Raw genomic sequence first — 18,681 nt, forward strand, 5'->3', positions numbered from 1 at the left:
CTCAGCATATCACTACAACCATTCTTATTGTATTATTTTCTGCATACTTTACTGATTTTAACTGCAATTTTCCACAAATACGTAGGCATAAGAAAGATCATGCAGGATCCAGTACTGCCCAGTTTCACACCTCTACACTGTGCCTGCCATCAGAAAACAGAGAGGGACAAATGCTGGCATAGTTATAATCCATGACAGTGGTTATAATCCACAAGAGTGGTAGGATGAAACATAAAATATAGATGTGCATGGCATTTGAAAAGGGTTTTCCTTTAAGCTAGAAAAAAAAGTTAAATAGTTGATACCATGAAATACTTTAAAACTTTAAACATATGAAATAGCAAAACAAAGATTGAAAAGCCAGTAATCTCCTCCCAGAACACTGAGGGAATATACTTAATATATTTTTAGATTTTTATCAGCTTTTTTGTCAGAGTATTGAGTTCTATAATGAGAACCATATTTTTGATATATTCTATTTCTGAGCTTAGATTCCAAGCCAAGGACAAATTTATATGGAATCCCAGAATATGATATGGCATAATTTCATAAATAAAGCTTAGAAAAGATAACACTTCATGATTCCAAAGTACTCACCCCCAAATAGAATCTCAGCACACATGGGATCCACGAAGACAGGATAACTGAGGACACGAGGTGCCCATTTTCAAAGGTGACGGAGCCCAGCAGTGAGGGTTACCATAGTGGTGACTAGCACCCATCCTATAATAACCCTTGGATCCGTGACTACTCTATCTAGAAGGAACATAGGTGAGGGCCAAGATGCCCAGATGAGAAAATGGATTTCCCTTCTTCATTTGCTGTGGAAGAGCACAATGCTGCATCTTGACATCCCTCAAGACTCTAAGCTGAGATCACTGTACTACATGCTGTTCATGGGCTGGGTGTTAAGGAACAAACCGATAATGATACACTTTGGCTCTCCTAGATCCAGTCCTCAGATATCTTCCCCAAATTTTGATGAACACACACACACACACACACACACACACACACACACACACCAAGCCCTTCTGAATCCCTTTCTTGGGCCTCTAAGGATAAGTTATCTGTGCCCATATCATAACCAAGAAACTCTCCAATACTAAACTCCAGGAGGCAAATATTCTCTAAGGTAAAAAGAATTATTGAAAATCTTGAGTCTCTTCAAAGAGACCCATGTCACCACTGGCATGCACTGCCTGGCAGTCACAAAATCTATCCATTCTGGGGGAGGGGTTGAGGATGAAATCTTCCAGAACAACTTTAAGACTTGTGCTCTATATATTGCTGGACAGTCTAGCCAGCCCAGGTCTAGTCGAGAAGTGGCCTTACTCTTGAGTTTCTGGGTACAATATAATCTTTGCAGAATGCTACTTTAACAACACCTGGTTTGTAGACTAACCTCTCAGATTTATAGACATGCTATCACATTTGTTTCTGTATATAACGATATATTTAATCAGTCAAATTTAACATGGTTATCTGTCAAGTCTTAAATCCAAACAGAAATGTTTCAGCTTCATCTTAGGATGTGAGGCGAGTAGACAGACGTGTTGCTACCAAAGTTGGGGAAAATATGGAGATACAGTGAATTTTCCAGTGTCTTGCAGAACTGATAAGAACCTATGAAGTCTGGCCATGAGTCTGTGGCAAGCCAGTGTGTTGGCAGTAGGAATAAAACACATGAGAGAGCAATAAGGCATGTCCCCATCTAACGGCAGGGAACACAGAACATAAGTGACCCACAAACTGCTGCACTGAGGGGCTGGAAGTTTGACAACTCCAGAACCTGTGCTTCTCCCAGCATGGGGCAACCTCGTGTGTGAGAGGTCATGACAGGATCAAGCTTCCTCTTTATCAATGCTTGAACATGGCCAGTTGGAATGCTCAGAGGATGGGGGTAAAGGTGTAACACGTGGTTGTCAGTATCATCAAATTGAGAGGATCTAGCATCACCAGGAAACAAAACTCTGCACATGCCTGTGACGGAGTGTCTACATGAGGTTGACTGAGGTGGGGAGAAACACTGTTAGTGCCTGTGGTACTATTCCCTGGGCTCAAGTAATCTCAGCACTGGCATTCATCCCTCCCTGCCTCCAGATGGCAGCTGTCCCACCATGACAGACAGTAGCTCAATTGTGAACCAAAGTAAACTTTCTTTGTTTACATTGTTCTTACCAGTACTTTTGTCACGGCAACAAGAAAAGCAACTAAATACACAATGTGTGTGTGAAATAATAGTGATCTGGGTGTGGCTTCATTTCAGGAAGTCATTGCTCTCCAAGTTCATGTTTCTGCTGTGCCACTCATGATAGCCAAGATATGGAACCAGCCTAGACGTCCCTCCACACACACTTGGAAAAGGAAACTGTTCTACACAGACACTATGGAACTTTATTCAACAAAAAGAAAATGAAATTAAGACTTATGCAAGAAAATGGATGGAGAGGGAGATCATGACATCCAACAAAATACGCCAGGTTCAGAAAGACAAATATTGCATGTTTTTTTTCTTGTAAGTGAAACCTGAATTTGAATATATTTTATGTTCATATGAAATGAAATGAAATATGAAGGAAATGAATATATGTAGGAAATTAAAGTAGTAGGAAATATATAGTAGGAAATGGGTCTATGAGAGGGAGGAAAAGGTTTGGAGGGAGAGGAGGAACAAGAGGAGGGATGGAATATATATACATATATATTCATATAAGCAGAAATGGGATCATTAGAGGGGATGATGGGGGGCAGCAAGCAGGGAGAGAAGAGCTGTGTATGAGATATAAATATGAAAAATATAAAGCATACACGTGTGTGAAAATTTCACAATGAAATCCATTTCTTTGTAAGCTACAAACAATGGTGTAGACTGCTGTGCTCAATAGGACCCCTTTCTTCAGGACACAGAACACTGCTAGTCTTGGAACCTGTGGAGTTTCTGTGGAGCCTCCTCACCCTCTCCGTTCTCACTGCTCTACAAGACTGCAGGTCAACAGAACGGAAGCAGAGCTCAGCCACTCAAAACCCTGCATTCCCCCACCTATGAGGAGTATGGCTGACAAGTCAGATTCAAGGTTTGAATGCCCAGTCAGCTTGAGACTCTTACCCAGAACCTGTGAGCCTCCACCTCCTCAGCCATGACTGTTGTGAGGAGAAGGCATGCAAACATGAAGAATCCAGACACGTGGCTCGACCTGAATCCACATTCAGACGTTCAGGTTTTCCGATTCCTGAGTTCACTTCCTAGAAGAAGAGGAAGCAGAGGTGAAACACCAAGAGTGCTGCGGGCCGCAGGAATATATCATAAGAACTCAGCTGGTTATGGCAAAGTCACTACCTGGAGGAATCAGGGAATTCCTCCAGAGGAAGCCAAATCCCAAGGAGTTTTTGGTGTTACTTGGCTTGTTATATATCAGCTGTCTTCTGTTATGAAAATCATGTGTGCCTTCATAGTTTTCCCCAATTGACTTTTCCCTAAGAAGGGCTAACAGTGTGGACTGATCACTCTCTGGACATACACATTTCAGGTATTTGGAGAACAGCCTCAGGAAAGGCTTTCTCTGGAATCAGATATCTCCCTTGGCCACTTTTAAGGACTAGCAGTAATAACAGTCCACATGCAAGTCTCCTGATTTAAGGTAAATTCCACAAGGAGACACCACCTAGGTCAGGTGGATGTTAAATAATAGCTTTACACAATTCAGCTCGGACCCCTCTTTCTTACAGCCTTACTAACTTTATAGACCACTAACTCCTTACCTAACCACTTCTAGGAATATTTAGATAACCTCCTGCACTGACAGCTATGCTCAGCCAGAACCCCAGTTCAAGCCTCCCTGTAATTATCATCATTAGCAGCATCCGGCCAGGTCCATCCCCAGATGGAGGAGAGTACTTTATAAGAGATACCTCTGTATTCTCTAAGAACAGACTTAACCATCCAGGCTACCTGTTTGAGAAGGCCTGGCGGATGTGCCAATTAAGCCTTACTTCCTCCTTTCCCAAACCTTACCTCCAGTTCCAGATCTCCCTTTAACTATCACCAGAGGCATCTAGCTATACACAGGTTGCCTAGCGACTGAGCACACTTTCCCCCACCCTGCAGAAAAACGGCAGATAGCTTGGACAGATAGGAGCCACAGGAGAAAAGAAGACAGTTTTACTTTCTCCCATTGACCTAGCAACTTACAGATTCTTAACATTTTCTACCAATCACGTTTAAGATTATAGTTGAGCACATAAGAGCCCTCTTCTTAGATATTACCTGAATTCAGCCTTTAGTTAATTCATTTCCCCATTGGTCACTTCCCTTTGGGGTTGCAAATGATAATTAATAGTTATTGCCTCCCTATGTGATTCTTATTACCCTTCCATTTGACCCTGGAAGCTTGGCTTTATATACCAGGACTTCCAGGGCACGGAGGGTCGGAGAAGAGAAAAGATAATGGAAGAACTAGACGGGTAAGAACTTGAGAGGAACAAACTGAGATGGGGAAGAACTAGATTGAAGGCTAGAAGAGAGTACTAGAGGAATGAGATGGAAGATGAGGATGAGCCAGATGGGGAACACCAAGATGAGGAAGAATGAGATGAGGAGAGAGAAAGAGATGGCAGAAAAGATGATATGGGAAGGAACAAGATGGATGAGAACCTAGAAGGGGCAGAACAAGATGAAAGAATTAAGATAGAACCCAGAGGGGACCGCGGACAAGTGTAGAGAGAAATCAGGCAAGAAAAGACCTAAATATGAGAGCAGAATATAAGCTTGTAACTGACATAGAATAATAAAGTATATGGACTAAGGAGTTTCGTGTACATAGATTCATTTCTTCTCATCAAAGATTAATTATCAGCTGGTTGTAGATTCTTCCTGGACCCTGGGTGGGGACTATCGAGGGGCTGGACCCCCTTAGTCCCCGATACAAGAGTATAGTCATGGGGCTTCAGAGCTCATGGAGAGGAAGAAGTTAAACAGCGCCGCCGACAGAAACAGCCAGTACTGAATTGAAGTAAAGGAGCTGGCTTGAAAAAGCTAAGGACTTCTTCCATTGCTACTGCACGTTTCTTCTGAACCCCAGGACTATCGGAGTGAGAGGGGCCTTGAGCAAGAAGAGATGACTAAGGACCCACAATGCCTTCGGTTGTGATTCCATTCACCTCCAGTAAACTGAAATTCTAACAGTCACAGAAACTCACATTTTTCCCATTAGAAAGGGGAATAGATATATGACCTGATAGTACATTCTTCCTATTAGAATAAGAGAGAAAGAGTCCAGTTTTCTGGGGATAGAGGGGAAGAGATACAGACAAGCAATCTAACCCTTCATTGTGCGGCTTTCCTTTAGGGGATCTGAACAAATGTCTCTTGACCCCAGATAAGGCATCAAAACATTCCAAGGAATCAATCCCACCCCAACTGAGCATGGGCAGCCAGTGAGCTTCTTGGGGTTACTTACAGGATCGTGAGTGACTTGTGTCCACAAAGTCCACCCCTGCCGAGGGGGATGACTTGAGATCTGCAATTTCTTGCCCACCATGTGGACAGTGTCACCAGGCTCCACGTCCTCAGGAAGGGGATCATTCATGAGTCTTGCAGTTTTCTTAGGAGTGTTGGGGACTTCCCCTCTTTCCCTCCAAGGGGGAATGCTTCAGTTTGGAGAAAATGGCTACACCATACCTACTCCCTTTTCCACAGAAGGTGATTTATAATGGCTGGTACGCATACAAAGACCTTTTCTTATACTTCAGGAAGGCCCAGAACTCTGCCTAGAATTTCTGTGTAAACGGTGGTACAGGTTTGCCAAAAATAGGTCTGCTAGCTCTTGAGTTTAACTTCACCTAAATCATCAAGCAGTAAATTGTGCTGTTCACTTTCAGAATGGCAGCCTGAATTACCCCTAACTTCCTCTTGGGAACCTGCTGTGAACACACCAAGCCACTGACAATTCACCCTCCCCTACTGGTTTATTTCAGGACAGTAAAGGTGACAGCCTAGGTCACAGGGTCTACTGTATAAAAAAGCCCATTTGCCTGTATTTGGCCTCCATCCAAATCTAGAGTCATGCTGTGCTCAGGTACAGTCACTCATCATGAAGACAGGACTGAGAGTCAGGGAGCAGCAGGCAGACAGGGCCTGGAGCTCTTAGAAATGACTAACATAGCTCACAGAGGCATAGAGAACCAAATAATGGCTAAATTTAATGTTTTTTTTTTCATAACTAACTCACCTTCAACACATCGGATGCATAAGATATACATGGACAAAGATACACATACATAAAACCTTAAAGATCTGACAGTGACCCTCCAGAGAGGTGCTGTAAGTGAGCAGAGTGAGGCTCAATACCGAATATCGGGCTCAGTGTAAGATCACTTACAAGTGCCGACAGACCAGTGATCCCGGTGTGTCTGGAACAGACAGTACCCCAACATCCGGCAGTCATCATGGCTGAAACACTGAAGCTCCTTGCCTCACTAAGTGGGTGAGTGTTTAATGCCCCTCAACAACAGAACCTAATGTTATCAGCCGAACAACGGCATTCATCAGGAAGAAGGCACAGAACTACCAAGCAGGATTTCTCACAATAAATCTGATTTGTTTTTGCCAGACACTGTGTCCTTGTACTTGCTTTCTATTTTTACAACATATTTTGGGGAAACGTCTAAGAAAATGCCAAATGTCTCTTCGTTCCAGCTCGCTAATAGTTGGAATCAATGCTCTCAGAAGTGCAGTCTCATCGTATCCTCGTCAGAGCTGCTTCCAGGTTGAAAACCGCTGAGTCACCACGTTGTGGTGGTGGCTCCTGGTACGTGTTCTTCCTCTTGTCTGACCTTCCTCTCAGTACCCTGGGCCCTTCCTGCCACAGGAGCAGAGGCCCGAGGAGGGCCATGGCACTCAGGCAGAAGCTATGGATCCAAATGGAATGAAAGTTCGTGCATCTGCTTTCCTTGCCTCAAAGACAAAAAGAGGATCAAATCCCTGCAAGAAAAACAACTTTAAAATCCGAAGCAATGAAGTACTGTGAAGGCAATACAGATTCCATCTTAGGGAAGGGCTACCATCTTAGACCACCTGCTGTACTCAGTTCCAAGAAGGACCTCAGGAATGTGCCATGACAACTGGAATGGATACAGAGCAGTATGCTCCCACAGACATCCTGTCTGTGGTTTATGGCCTTTGAAGATATCTAGATAATCCTGCTGAGCAGTCCAGATAATCCTGCAGGTTGTGGTTCCCCACCAAAAGTCTAACCCAATGGTTTCAAATGGGTTTTTTTGCCCAAAGTCTAGACCAATAGTTTCAAAAAAATCACCTTGCCCCATATCCCTTCTACCCAATCCCAAATTGTCAAAGCATGTAATTCCTGGCTTGCGGTTTTTCCCTATAAAAACTCTCTACACCTGGGCTCCTGGCTGCCACCACATTTCCCTCTATCTGCCTGGTGGTGGCCCAGGTTGAACCTGACAATAAAAGGACCCTTATATGCTTGCATTGGAAACCGGCTCCTTGGTGGTCTCTGGGCGTTTTGAAAAATGGGTACAACAGTACATGTGTGTTAGACACTTGGCATGGAGTTCTCTCGAGGCCTCCCTGTCTTTAATGTCTGATCATGAACAATGCTTTTCTAATAATAAAGGTTTTGTTAACAGGATTCAGCTTTGACTTCTTACAACACATTAGCAGCATCACCTTTCCAAGACAGAAGAAGCAGAATGCCTGACTGTGTCCTATGAGGCCCTAATATGTGGGTGGAGGGTGCTGCTGACATGTCTCTCAGGGATCCAGTGAGTTTGTGATCTTTTTGGTGGCATCTTTTCTTACAATGTCCTTAGCAATTATAGTGACACAGTGATATTTTATTTCCTAACTGATGTGGAATCCATCCTACTGCAAGCAAAAGGATTTTGTAGACAAGAAGTGCTTTCTGTGTGACTCTGTAGACAGAAGTTTCTGTCCCTCTAGCAACTCCCAAATACCCAGCAGCCACTTCCCAAATTATACACAGAGGCTTACATTAATTATAAATGTTCGGCTAGTAGCTCAGGCTTATTACTAACTAGCTCTTACACTTAACCCATAATTCTTATCTATGTTTAGCCATGTGGCTTGGTATCTTTACTCAGTATGACATTCTCATCATGCTTCCTCTGTGTCTGGCTGGCAACTCTTGACTCTGCCCTTCTTCCCAGCCTTCTCAGTTTTGCTGCCCCACTTATACTTCCTGCCTAGCTACTGGCCAATCAATGTCTTACTAAACCAATTTGAATGACAAATCTTTACAGTGTGTAAGAGGATTCTTCCACAGCATGTCTCCATCATGTTTGTGTGTCCATGAAACAGTAGAGAACAATTCCAAAAAGTAACAATATAAAAATAGTTCAACATACAGAATACATTCCACTATAATAACACAATATAAGAATGAAATGCAATGTCCTATTAACTTCTATGAAAATTAGAGACATGAATCAAAGGAAAACAGGATTCATTGTGGTTAAGTTCTAGCCATGATGCTAATTGTCACACAGCTGGAAGAAAATTACATTTTCTGAAATTCAATTTTATATAAACATGCTGGTTTCTTTTCTGCACTTTCCTCCTCTTTCTAACCCCTAAAATGTCTGTTTCTATCTCACCTTCTCTCTGCAGGATCATACCCAGAACCATCACTGAGAACACTATCTCACACACTGCCAACTCTACAATTCTTTCTTACCTCTTTTAGGATTCCACTAAGCATCTACACCTTAATATATGTGAGGCAAAATGTCAGCTTCCATGACTTAGTAAAATGGCTTTTCCAGGTGTAAATATTGCGTATCTGATAATGTTAAGGAATTATATTAAATTTTTTAGTAACAATGACAGTGTTTGGGTCATTTCAAAAAGGATTTTTTACAGCAAAAAAGAATAGACATATGAGCTCTGAAATACAGGATTTGAGTAACTAGGCTAGTGGGGTCCTTATGGTGCTGGATGAGAAGAATCAGAATGAAGCAAATCCGTAAGAAGGACAGAGGCCTCCGTGAGCTGATAAATATGGCCGCTGGCTGATGACTGTGGAGTTCTGATATGCTACCTTTTCCATTAAGTCTCATTAAGGAAACTTTGGAAAGAAGCCTCCCATTTCCCACCTTAAAACAGGCCATGTCCTGCTGCTGCACCCAGAGGCATGACCTGTGCCCTGTGCCTCCAACATCTCGCTCATCTGTAGGACTTCTGGCTGGAGTGACCCAGGCATGTCTGTGAGTCAGTACCAGGGCTGGGGTACTGGGCCTTGGGAAGAAGCCAGGACCAGGATTAGGAAAGTGACCCAGCAATTCTGACAGGATCAGAGAGGCCAATAGGCATTTGCCTTTTGTTTTCCATCTTGCTCTGCATCTGAGGTAAAAATTAGTACAAGGTTTTGATTAGAACAGGAAACTGATCAGATTTACATTTTACAAAAAAAAAAATCAATACAGTATGTGAGCAATAGTCAGGGGCCAAGGGTGAGACAGGGATGCCAATGAGGAGTTCCTCTATAGCTCAGTATCTTTCCTGTCATGCTCCACGACCTCAGCCATCACCTACACAGACCCTGCTCCCTTCCTATACATAGATATCAGCAGCTCAGTAGACACAGTGGTTGATGACATGGATTTCTGTGGATAAGCAGATGACATTATTAAACTAAGTACTCTAATTACTCCATTCTCCTTAAGATGTCATCATGGTGGCTATGCTCTAAAATACGGGTGGTATGGCTCATACCCCTGCTACTAAGCCCCTGGGATTCCACCCATCTCAGTGTGCCACAGAAAGGGCACAGCCTTGTGTCAGAGAACGTGATGTTATCACCAGTAGGTGGTGATCTCCCTTGCAGTGACCTGAGAATTACAGTCTCCTGTGACTGTGACTGCAGAGCCTGGTGGGGCCACAGCAGAAACGTTGCCTTCTCCAAAATACCTCGGCTTGTGGAAGGCACTGTCTCCTCTGCCGTTGTCCTGCCATGGGAACCTGGCTTTCCTTATGCCCAATAGTACACTTACTGGTGTTTAGCAAGGCTGAGGAGCCACATGAGAGTTCTCACAGAGGTGCCATTTAAGTATTTCTCAGGAGAAAGTTTGAAATCCTAGGTCCCTGTGGTCTGACTCATCCCATCTAGGCCAGGTTTACTCATCATTGTTAGCCTTGTCTGAACTCTTGATTTTATTGAGACCCCAGGTCATGTCAGTCAGCATGGCTGTCCCAGCACACAGGAAGGAGCAGGGTGGAGCTTGCTCAGGAGAGCAGATCCTGTTTCCCTTTGGTTGTAAAATAATGGCTTCTGGGTAAGGCCTTGTGGTGTGTTGGGAAGCAGGCAAAGAGGTCACATGTTGTGATTCCTACTCTGTACAAAGAGAAATAAAGAGAACCATGTTAGCAGAAGTTCCACCCATACACGGGGCTCTTATCTCTTCGTAGCAAATCTTAGGTAAACCCAGGATGGAGCAGAGGCCAAGACAAGCTGTCTGCTCTGCCTCTTGCACTGAGGTCACGCTCCCAGCAACCCCTCTCATGCCTCCACTCCCTCCCTCCCTGCTGCAAGCTCACCTAATTGACTGAGGGAGACCATGGACTACGGAGCTGGGGAGATCTGTGTGTGCATCTTAACATCCCCAAGTTTTTCCAAACTTGGATCTTCTCTCTGAGACACAGTGGTGTATTGGTGACGTTTTGTTTGTCCTCTAATAAATAAAGTTTGGCTGGAGATCAGAGGGCGGAGCTAGCCACTAGAAGCCAGACAGTGATGGCACACACCTTTGATCCCAGTACATGGGAGGAGGAGACAGGAACTGATATGGCTGGGCAGAGAGCAGTGATAAGGCAGGGTGGAGACAGGACTCTTCCTTTTCAGTGTCATGATTGCTAGAGCTAAGAGTCTTTCTAATGGCTGGCTGCTCTGCTCCTCTGATCTTTGGGCTTTCACCCTGGTATCTGACTCCGGGTTTTAATGATTAAGACCAATTAGAATTTGCGCTACAGTGGGGCACCTATTCCAAAGCTAACATCATAGGAGAGCTTGGGATCTCCACACAGTGGTTCTCAGCAGCTGTTAGATGTGAGTGTTTCCACTGAAGACCAGAGAAGGACTAACTTCAACATTCAACTATGAACAAGGCTGTAAGGGAATGTGATGCCTGAGGAAAAGAGGCAATGATTAGAAGACAGTGTAGGCCGTGTGCCGAGGCCTCACTTGAGGCCTCACTATCGAAATCCTCAAAATGAATCATGGGAAGACAGTCAACCTGTTGTCTAGAACCCAGAGGTAGCAGGGAAAACACTGTTCTCGTCAGGGCGGTGGGGTAGGAGTTGGCATCTGTTACTGGTGCTCCTGAGACGGTCTGCACCATTCTCCTCCATGCAGCCTCTTCTCACAGTGAGTGGTTTGATGTCGGGTCCCTTCTCATAGTTTTGCAGAAGCCTGCCTGCCCAGAGTAAACTGCCCCCACCAGAAACTGCACTGGGGTCCGCTCCATCTCCATGGCTGAATTACTGAAACACAATGTAAAATAAAAGTGAGCCCAGCACAGACACAAGGAGGACATTAATCCTTCACCACAAGGGGAAGCAGTGGTGCGCTGTGAGGAGGGTCACCCCTGCAGACTGGGCACTGGGGGAAGCAGCTTACTGGCTTGCCTGCCTGAGGAGTTCTCTCTTTGGTGCTGATAAATTCCATTTCGCTCTTCTCGATGTCATTATTCAGCACTAAAACAAAACTGGCTTAATGATGCCATGAGCAGTGTTTACATCGAATCTGTATCCTGTTTACCCCAATTTTAAAAGGTATGTCTCCAAAGGACTGGTAAAAACTGATTTATAGATTTTCCTTGTCTAATTAGCCTGTGATTTCAGTACGTGCATGACACATGTCCAAGCTTGGAAGCATACTTTCCTCTTGTGGCATATTTGTGGTTCCAAACAGCCTGCCTGTAGCAACAACTGAAGTTACTCCTGTGAAGTTTACTCATCTTGAACAAGGAAGAGGGGGCTACAGGCTGACAAGGCCCCCTGTAGACTTAACCACAGGCCAAACAGTGCAGGGGAAAAAAAAAAGACAGCAATAATGTGAAGACTGCCTGCCCCCATTTACTGTATAAAACCCGCTCCTACTGTGTCCCTCACACCCTCCTGTTCTGGTGACCCACTGGGACCTCGTTATAGTACAGCAGTTGCATGCATCCTACTTTCCACCCAGCTCCTGGGATGGTGACACCAGCCACAGACCATGACAGTGATGAAGACAGGATGTTTGTTCACTCCAGAACATTAAGGATGAGGGTAACCTGTGCCTTCAAGTTACTAGGGTCAGGTGGCCACTGGTTAAATCTTAAGAGTACAACCAAGTTACTATTCATTAAAAAAAAACAAAACAACAACAACAACAAAAGTTTTTGATGATCTCTTCTTGCATAATAAGTGGTCCCAAACTCAATGGCTTTTAGTAATAATAATTTAATTCTATTTCACAATTTCATGGGCTAGGAATTCAGGAAGTTGTTGACTGAGGGCAGCCAGTGGTCCCCCACACCCATGGCTTCCTGTGCTCACAAAAGGAGCAGTAGGTTGAAGACCCTGTCACCTGGGTTTCTCTTCTATTCCACAAGGTCAGGGCCACCCTGGCCACTCTGTACCAGGCTACTAGATTTCTTACACAATGGTTTAGATTCCAAGACCCAAATGGAAGCTGCCGATCCTTTCATAGGGTAGGTATATGGAACTGCCTAGTGGCACTCCCAGCATATTCTTACAGTAAAGGCACCACAGGTTGCTGAGGACCAAGAAAGAGAGAGGGAGACCCCGTGAGGGAATGTGCAGCCACTTGTCTATCTTCCTATGGTTAACCAGAGTCAAAGAGCAACATCCACACTGTGGTATAGTCTATATCTGTATGCACAAGAGAGGTCAGAAGGACTGATGTACACACCAATCTACTTCCTTTATACAATGGACAGTGGGGCTGGGGAGATGGCTCAGTGGTTAAGAGAGCTTGCTGCACAGCCATGAGGACCTGAGTTCTAATCCCAGCACTCAAGGTGTTTCTCACTGGCCTGTAACCCCAGCACTATTGAGACGGAATGACAAAGGGACATTGCTGCCTAAGCGCCTAGCTGAAAAAAGCAAGTTGTAGGTTCAGGGAGAGATCCTGCCTCAAATGAATAAGGCTGAGAGGGATAGATAGTGCCTCCATTCATATGCATACAGGCACACATACCTACACATATACCACACACTCAATTAATCAGTCAGTATTTTTACATTGTGTTAGTCTAAATACCTCCTGCATCCACTTTGGTTATCATACTCATATGGGACAAATTTAGGTTTTCCAATGTGTTTCCATTTTCACTGTTGCAAAATGTTTACAGTGTCAGTAACTGTCAACTTTGTTATTGAATTAAGAATAAGAATTTGTGTGCTAGTCTCCCTAGAATACCCTATGGTTCAAAATCATTTAACTTACTCTGCTATCCCTGTGCAAAATACTTAGAGTTGTTTTTTCAGTCTTCGGTATATTTAATGTTTCAAAAGCAAACCCCATTATATAAAAGTGCATACATGTGTATCTGTACATGTACACACAGACATGGCATTTGCATGTGCATGCATGCATGTGCATACATGTGTATCTGTACATGTACACACAGACAGGGCATTTGCATGTGCATACATGTGTATCTGTACATGTACACACAGACAGGGCATTTGCATGTGCATGCATGCGTGTGTAGACACACATGGAACTCACTATGTACATGTTTGCACTCTGCCTTAGCTCTCTTACTACATTTTCAGAAGAGCTTCTTCATAATTTATCTACCACTTACTTAAAGACTGAGCACTTTAATTAAAGGCATCCTCCCTCTTTGAAAATCTTTCAGATGTTTTGAGAAATGTTAGCGCCTACTCAATGTCATGCACTTAACTATAGAACATATTTTTTAAAGACTCCCAGCTTAAACATTTCCAAGTTTGAAGTGCTATTGCCTGCTTATTTTCTGACCTTTTATGGTTGTTTTACATTTTTATATTTCCTCTCAAGTTTTAGCTAGAATTTCAAAGTATTACAGCATCAACAAATGACACCCCTCCTATCTCTGGCCGACTCCAGAATCAGATGACGATAAATCTGGATCGGCCCCAAAACCAAGGATAAGGGGAGACACAGAGGTTTACACCATCAAGGACTCATCAATGGGGAACACGTGGGTTACAAATGGGGATCAAACAAGCTGAGAGACAAGGGCGGAAAGATTGCCTGTGCATAGAAGGAAATGGGGCAGCGTCTGAGGTGTGGAGCTGGAAGCCACCAATGGGCAGACGTGCCAGTGCCTTGGAGGATGTGCAAAGGCCAGTGGGGCCCACAGCGGTATGCATGAGACTTGCAGCCCTGCTGGGTTCCACAGAGTAAAGCCACCATTCACTCTTTGTAAAGTATGTGACTGACTCACAACTAAGATGAGGCTTGAATGAATGTGATTTCCTGCACAAAGTTTGCCCAGTGCCTGCGTTTGTTACTTTCCTAATTACTGTGACAAATGCCTGGCAGAAGCCACTTACTGGGAGGTTTATTTGCCTCAGGCTTCAGAGGATGGAGTCCATCCTGATGAGGTGGTGGGATGGCTCTGCCATGGTAGCAAAGCCTAAGCCCACAGCTCCTTGTGTCTTGGGGGATCAGGAAGCCATGTCTGGAGCACCTTTGACCCTCCTTTACCTGTGAGTGTCCATCTCTGGTTTCATGTACTCCCAACACATATGCCATCTTCATGTTCCACCTGTTTTTTGCCAGCTAGGACCGCCCTTCCCAAAGTTTCTACAACCTCCCCAAACGGCAGCACCAACTGGAGCCAGGTCTTCAGACACACAAGGTGTGGAGACGTTTCTTATGCAAAATGTCACAACATCTGCTGTGGATGATTGATTGATAAATAAAACACTGATTGGCCAGTAGCCAGGCAGGAAGTATAGGCGGGACTAGCAGAGAGGAGAATCGGGGGGAGTAGAAAGGCGGAGTTGGGGAGACGCTGCCAGCCGCGGCGATGAGGAGCAGGATGTAAAGTACCGGTAAACCACAAGCCACGTGGCAAGATATAGATTAATAGAAATGGGTTAATTTAAGATAGAAGAACTAGATAGCAAGAAGTCTGAGCCATTAGGCCAACCAGTTTAAATAATGTAAGTGTCTGTGTGTTTATTTTATAAGTGGGCTGCAGGACTGCCGGGGCTTGGTGGGAGCTGGAGAGAAGTTCTCCAGCTACAAACATCTGTTACGGACTGAACTATACCTCCCTAAGAAGCATCTGCAGCCCCAACCCCAGCACTAGGTGACGGTGTTTGAAAGAGAGGATGAGGTCGTTAGGGAAGATCCTAACCAAACCTGACAGGTGTTACAAGAAGAAACGGGGACAGGCAAAGCCATGCCACTGAGGTTTACACAGAGCAAAGGCCACATGACCATGTGAGATCACAGTGGGCTAGCAGCCTCTGCAGGCCAACAAGTCTTCTGATGAATCCAAACCTGCTAATGCCCAGACCTCTGCCCTCCTAAGCTGTAAGAAAGTAAGTCCTGCTGTTCAGTCTGCTCACTATGGCATAATCCGAGGACTCCCACGTGCTGAAGCCCCTATGGCACTGCAGACCAGCTATATATGTCGGGGCACACTTTGGAAAGATCGTGACGGTCTTATGATCATTTAGATTTACAGAAAACAGGCAGTTTTCATCAATGACAGTTAGTGTCCTGTAGCTTTAGTGTCTTACAGTCACGTGATGGTTGTCTCAGTCACTTTTCTATTGCTGTGACTAAAAACCATGACCAAGGCCACTTATAAAGGAAGAGTTTAATCGGGCTGGCATTTCCGGAATGTCAGACTCCATGCTGGTGGAGTTGAAGGTAGAGGGAAGACTTGGCGGCCAGAACAGAGAGAGAGCTCACATTTGAACCACACTGGGAAGTGGCACCAGACTTTTCAAACCTCAGAGACAGCACCCAGTGATACAGGTGATCCTTCCGGAACAGCTCCACCAACTGGAGCCCAGGTGCTCACAGTGGGAGCCTGTGGGGGTCATTCTCATTCAAACCACCACAGTGATGGTAAGAAGGCTATTTACCACCACAATTAATTAACTAGGGTTATTTACTCTGGGGTCATATTTTGAACCAAATTCAGAATATCTTTCCATTGGGATTTGTCTCAGTTAGACTCAGACCACTGGGGGAGGAGACAAGGGTATTGTGGCAGTCCAACTCCATCCCATTATGCCTAGGCTCCCTTCTGCCAATGTGGCTTTCCACTGCTCATTTTTGACCTTGGTCATCTGAATACATCTGTTTATCAAGTTTCTCCACCAGAACATTCATTTCTGCCCTTTCCATACAGCAATTTTCACCTTCCCAAGTCCCAAACCTCAGTCTGTTCTAGGAAAATGTATAGCCTGGGGGTCCCCTCAGAGGGAGAGCAGTGACTGCCTAGCTAACATGAGACTCTGGGTTTAATCCCCAGGACAAAACATAAACAGAAATGTGAATGCAAACCTTAATTAGTTGTGGGAGGTGATAGTTGTCAGGGCGCTGTCTTGAAAGAAAATGCTTGTCAGGTACTAACTTATGCAATCCTTACCACAAGCTCAGGAAGAGTCTATATTATCACAATGTCATCTAGAACTAGAAGCCAGCTCAGAGCTCCTAACAGCCCAAGGTCACTCTGTACTGGCTCCAGAGTCCTATATAGCTGCTACGCTCCCTGCTACTGATCAGCCCAGGCCCATGCGGAGCTCATGATGAGCCATCTATACATTCTGCATAATTCTGCCTTGGAATACCTTCTAGAGGTAACGTCATTTCTTCCTTACCCGAGACATTTTGTGCACTGAACTTACACTAGACATCATTTCCCTATCATGAAGCATCTTTGTATTTAAACACACATTTAAAGTGACAGGTTCTAGAACCTGGTCATCCGCAATCCCAAGGAACATGCAGTCTCACAAACTCGTCATCACTGTTTCTGTTCTTATTGAAATACTACAACAGAAGCTGCAGTGAGATCTGATAGGTTCAACAACAAGAATTTATATAAAGCCAGTATAAATCATAGCTGAGGAGGAGGGTCATAAAAATGTAAACCAGAGGCTAAGATTGCCCGAAAGAACCATTGAGATTGTCTAGTTAAAACAGGGCAACATTAAGTATCAAACCGTACGATTCAGGTCCCGGACACAGGAAGAGCTCAGAAAAGGGAATGAGTGGGATGTGTGGAGCAAGGGGGACCAGGAATGGACACCCCCTGGTGAAGGCACTCCCAGTCTGTCTCCGTCAACACAGGCAGGGGATTAAGTATTAAAGCATACGTGCCTGCTTTTTCTCTTTTATAAATGAGAGCACTAAGCAAGCGGTGGAGCCTCGTGAATGGAAGAGACACCTCACACTGAGAGACTGGAGCACACCCTGAGCCTCGAGGAGGAGGTTCAGAAGGAATGGGGTAGCTATTTTGGATCATCCTATATCTACACTCCTCACAGGTCTCAGGGGTGGGTATTCTGCATCCTAAGATGTGCTCTATTTTATGACATTGGGAAGCTTCCTGGTTTTTCACTATCACAGAAATCACTGTGGTAAACATCTCAGCATATGTTTCTTTCCATTTATAGAGAATTTCCTCTCTAAGAGTGGTGCTAACTAGGGAGAATGGAACTTCCCATTCTCACAGTGTTCAGGGAGGCGAATTTGAATAAAATCTACATGTCATCTCCACCTCTCCCATCAGGCATTTGCTGGTAACTGATACTAGCAATTGCCCACGCTGTGATCTCATTTACACTGATTAACAAAGTCAGGTAAGGCTGAAAAACGTTGTCCTGTAAATCTTGAGTCTGGCAGCTGTCAGGACCAAAGCAAGCATTTGTGAATACATTGTCTGGAAAGGCATTTTGCTGATTCCTTCTGATGGACAATACAATAAGGACCATACCACTAAATTTCTCTGTTGAAAAGAACTTAAACTGATTCACATCAGGGTTTCCCACACTGAAGAGACCCCTTTAATGAATAAATTCACATAAAAAGAGACAAGGACACCATGGGTAATGTCTGTCTTGGGGCGCCCTGTAGAGTAAGGCAGTCTATGTACCTATGTGTCCTAGTGACAGTAGGTCAGAGAAACAGAACACTGAGGACAGAAAAGTGTTCTGTAAGACCCCACCCATCTCACTGTCTGTGCAGACCAGCACCCATGTTAGATACAGCAGAACTTACCTTTTATTCTTTTTTTTTCAAGACAGGGTTTCTCTGTGTAGTTTTGGTGCCTGTCCTGGATCTTGCTCTGTAGACCAGGCTGGCCTTGAACTCACAAAGATCCAACTGGCTCTGCCTCCCGAGTGCTGCTGGCATTAGAGGCATGCGCCTCCACCACCCGGCTTCAGAACTTACCTTTTAATTTATATTGCCAACAGGAGGTGGATAGTGAGATATCCAGTTGTGTCCGGTGTCCCTACAACAACACAAAGGGGAGAAAGCAGCGGCTCTGTCGTTACACACTACTGGTGAGGTTATTGATAACATGGTCTTGAGAACAAAGCCATGCCAAAACAAATGCCTGGCATTGTGAGCCGCTGGAAATGCCAGGCCATGTGAGCCACTGAAAACACAAATACCA

The 18,681-nt window shown here is 44.5% G+C and overlaps 1 protein-coding gene across 2 annotated transcripts in view; it reads right to left on the reverse strand.

Annotated features, from left to right (window-relative positions):
• Lig4 (DNA ligase 4) overlaps nucleotides 1-18,681 on the reverse strand; it is a 140,396-nt gene that overhangs the window by 95,844 nt on the left and 25,871 nt on the right. The window contains exons 2-4 of one of the 2 annotated variants that reach the window (XR_008221358.1): nucleotides 18,456-18,516; nucleotides 5,460-6,982; nucleotides 3,110-3,246 (exon numbers count right to left, since the gene is read on the reverse strand). The gene's annotated coding sequence lies outside the window, so the exon portion shown is untranslated. The remainder of the gene's footprint in view (nucleotides 1-3,109; nucleotides 3,247-5,459; nucleotides 6,983-18,455; nucleotides 18,517-18,681) is intronic. The other variant, XR_008221357.1, reaches the window with a different exon arrangement.

Source organism: Peromyscus californicus, unplaced genomic scaffold (genome assembly GCF_007827085.1).
Source record: "Peromyscus californicus insignis strain IS unplaced genomic scaffold, ASM782708v3 Scaffold_23__1_contigs__length_62951481, whole genome shotgun sequence".
NCBI classification, from domain to species: Eukaryota; Metazoa; Chordata; class Mammalia; order Rodentia; family Cricetidae; genus Peromyscus; species Peromyscus californicus.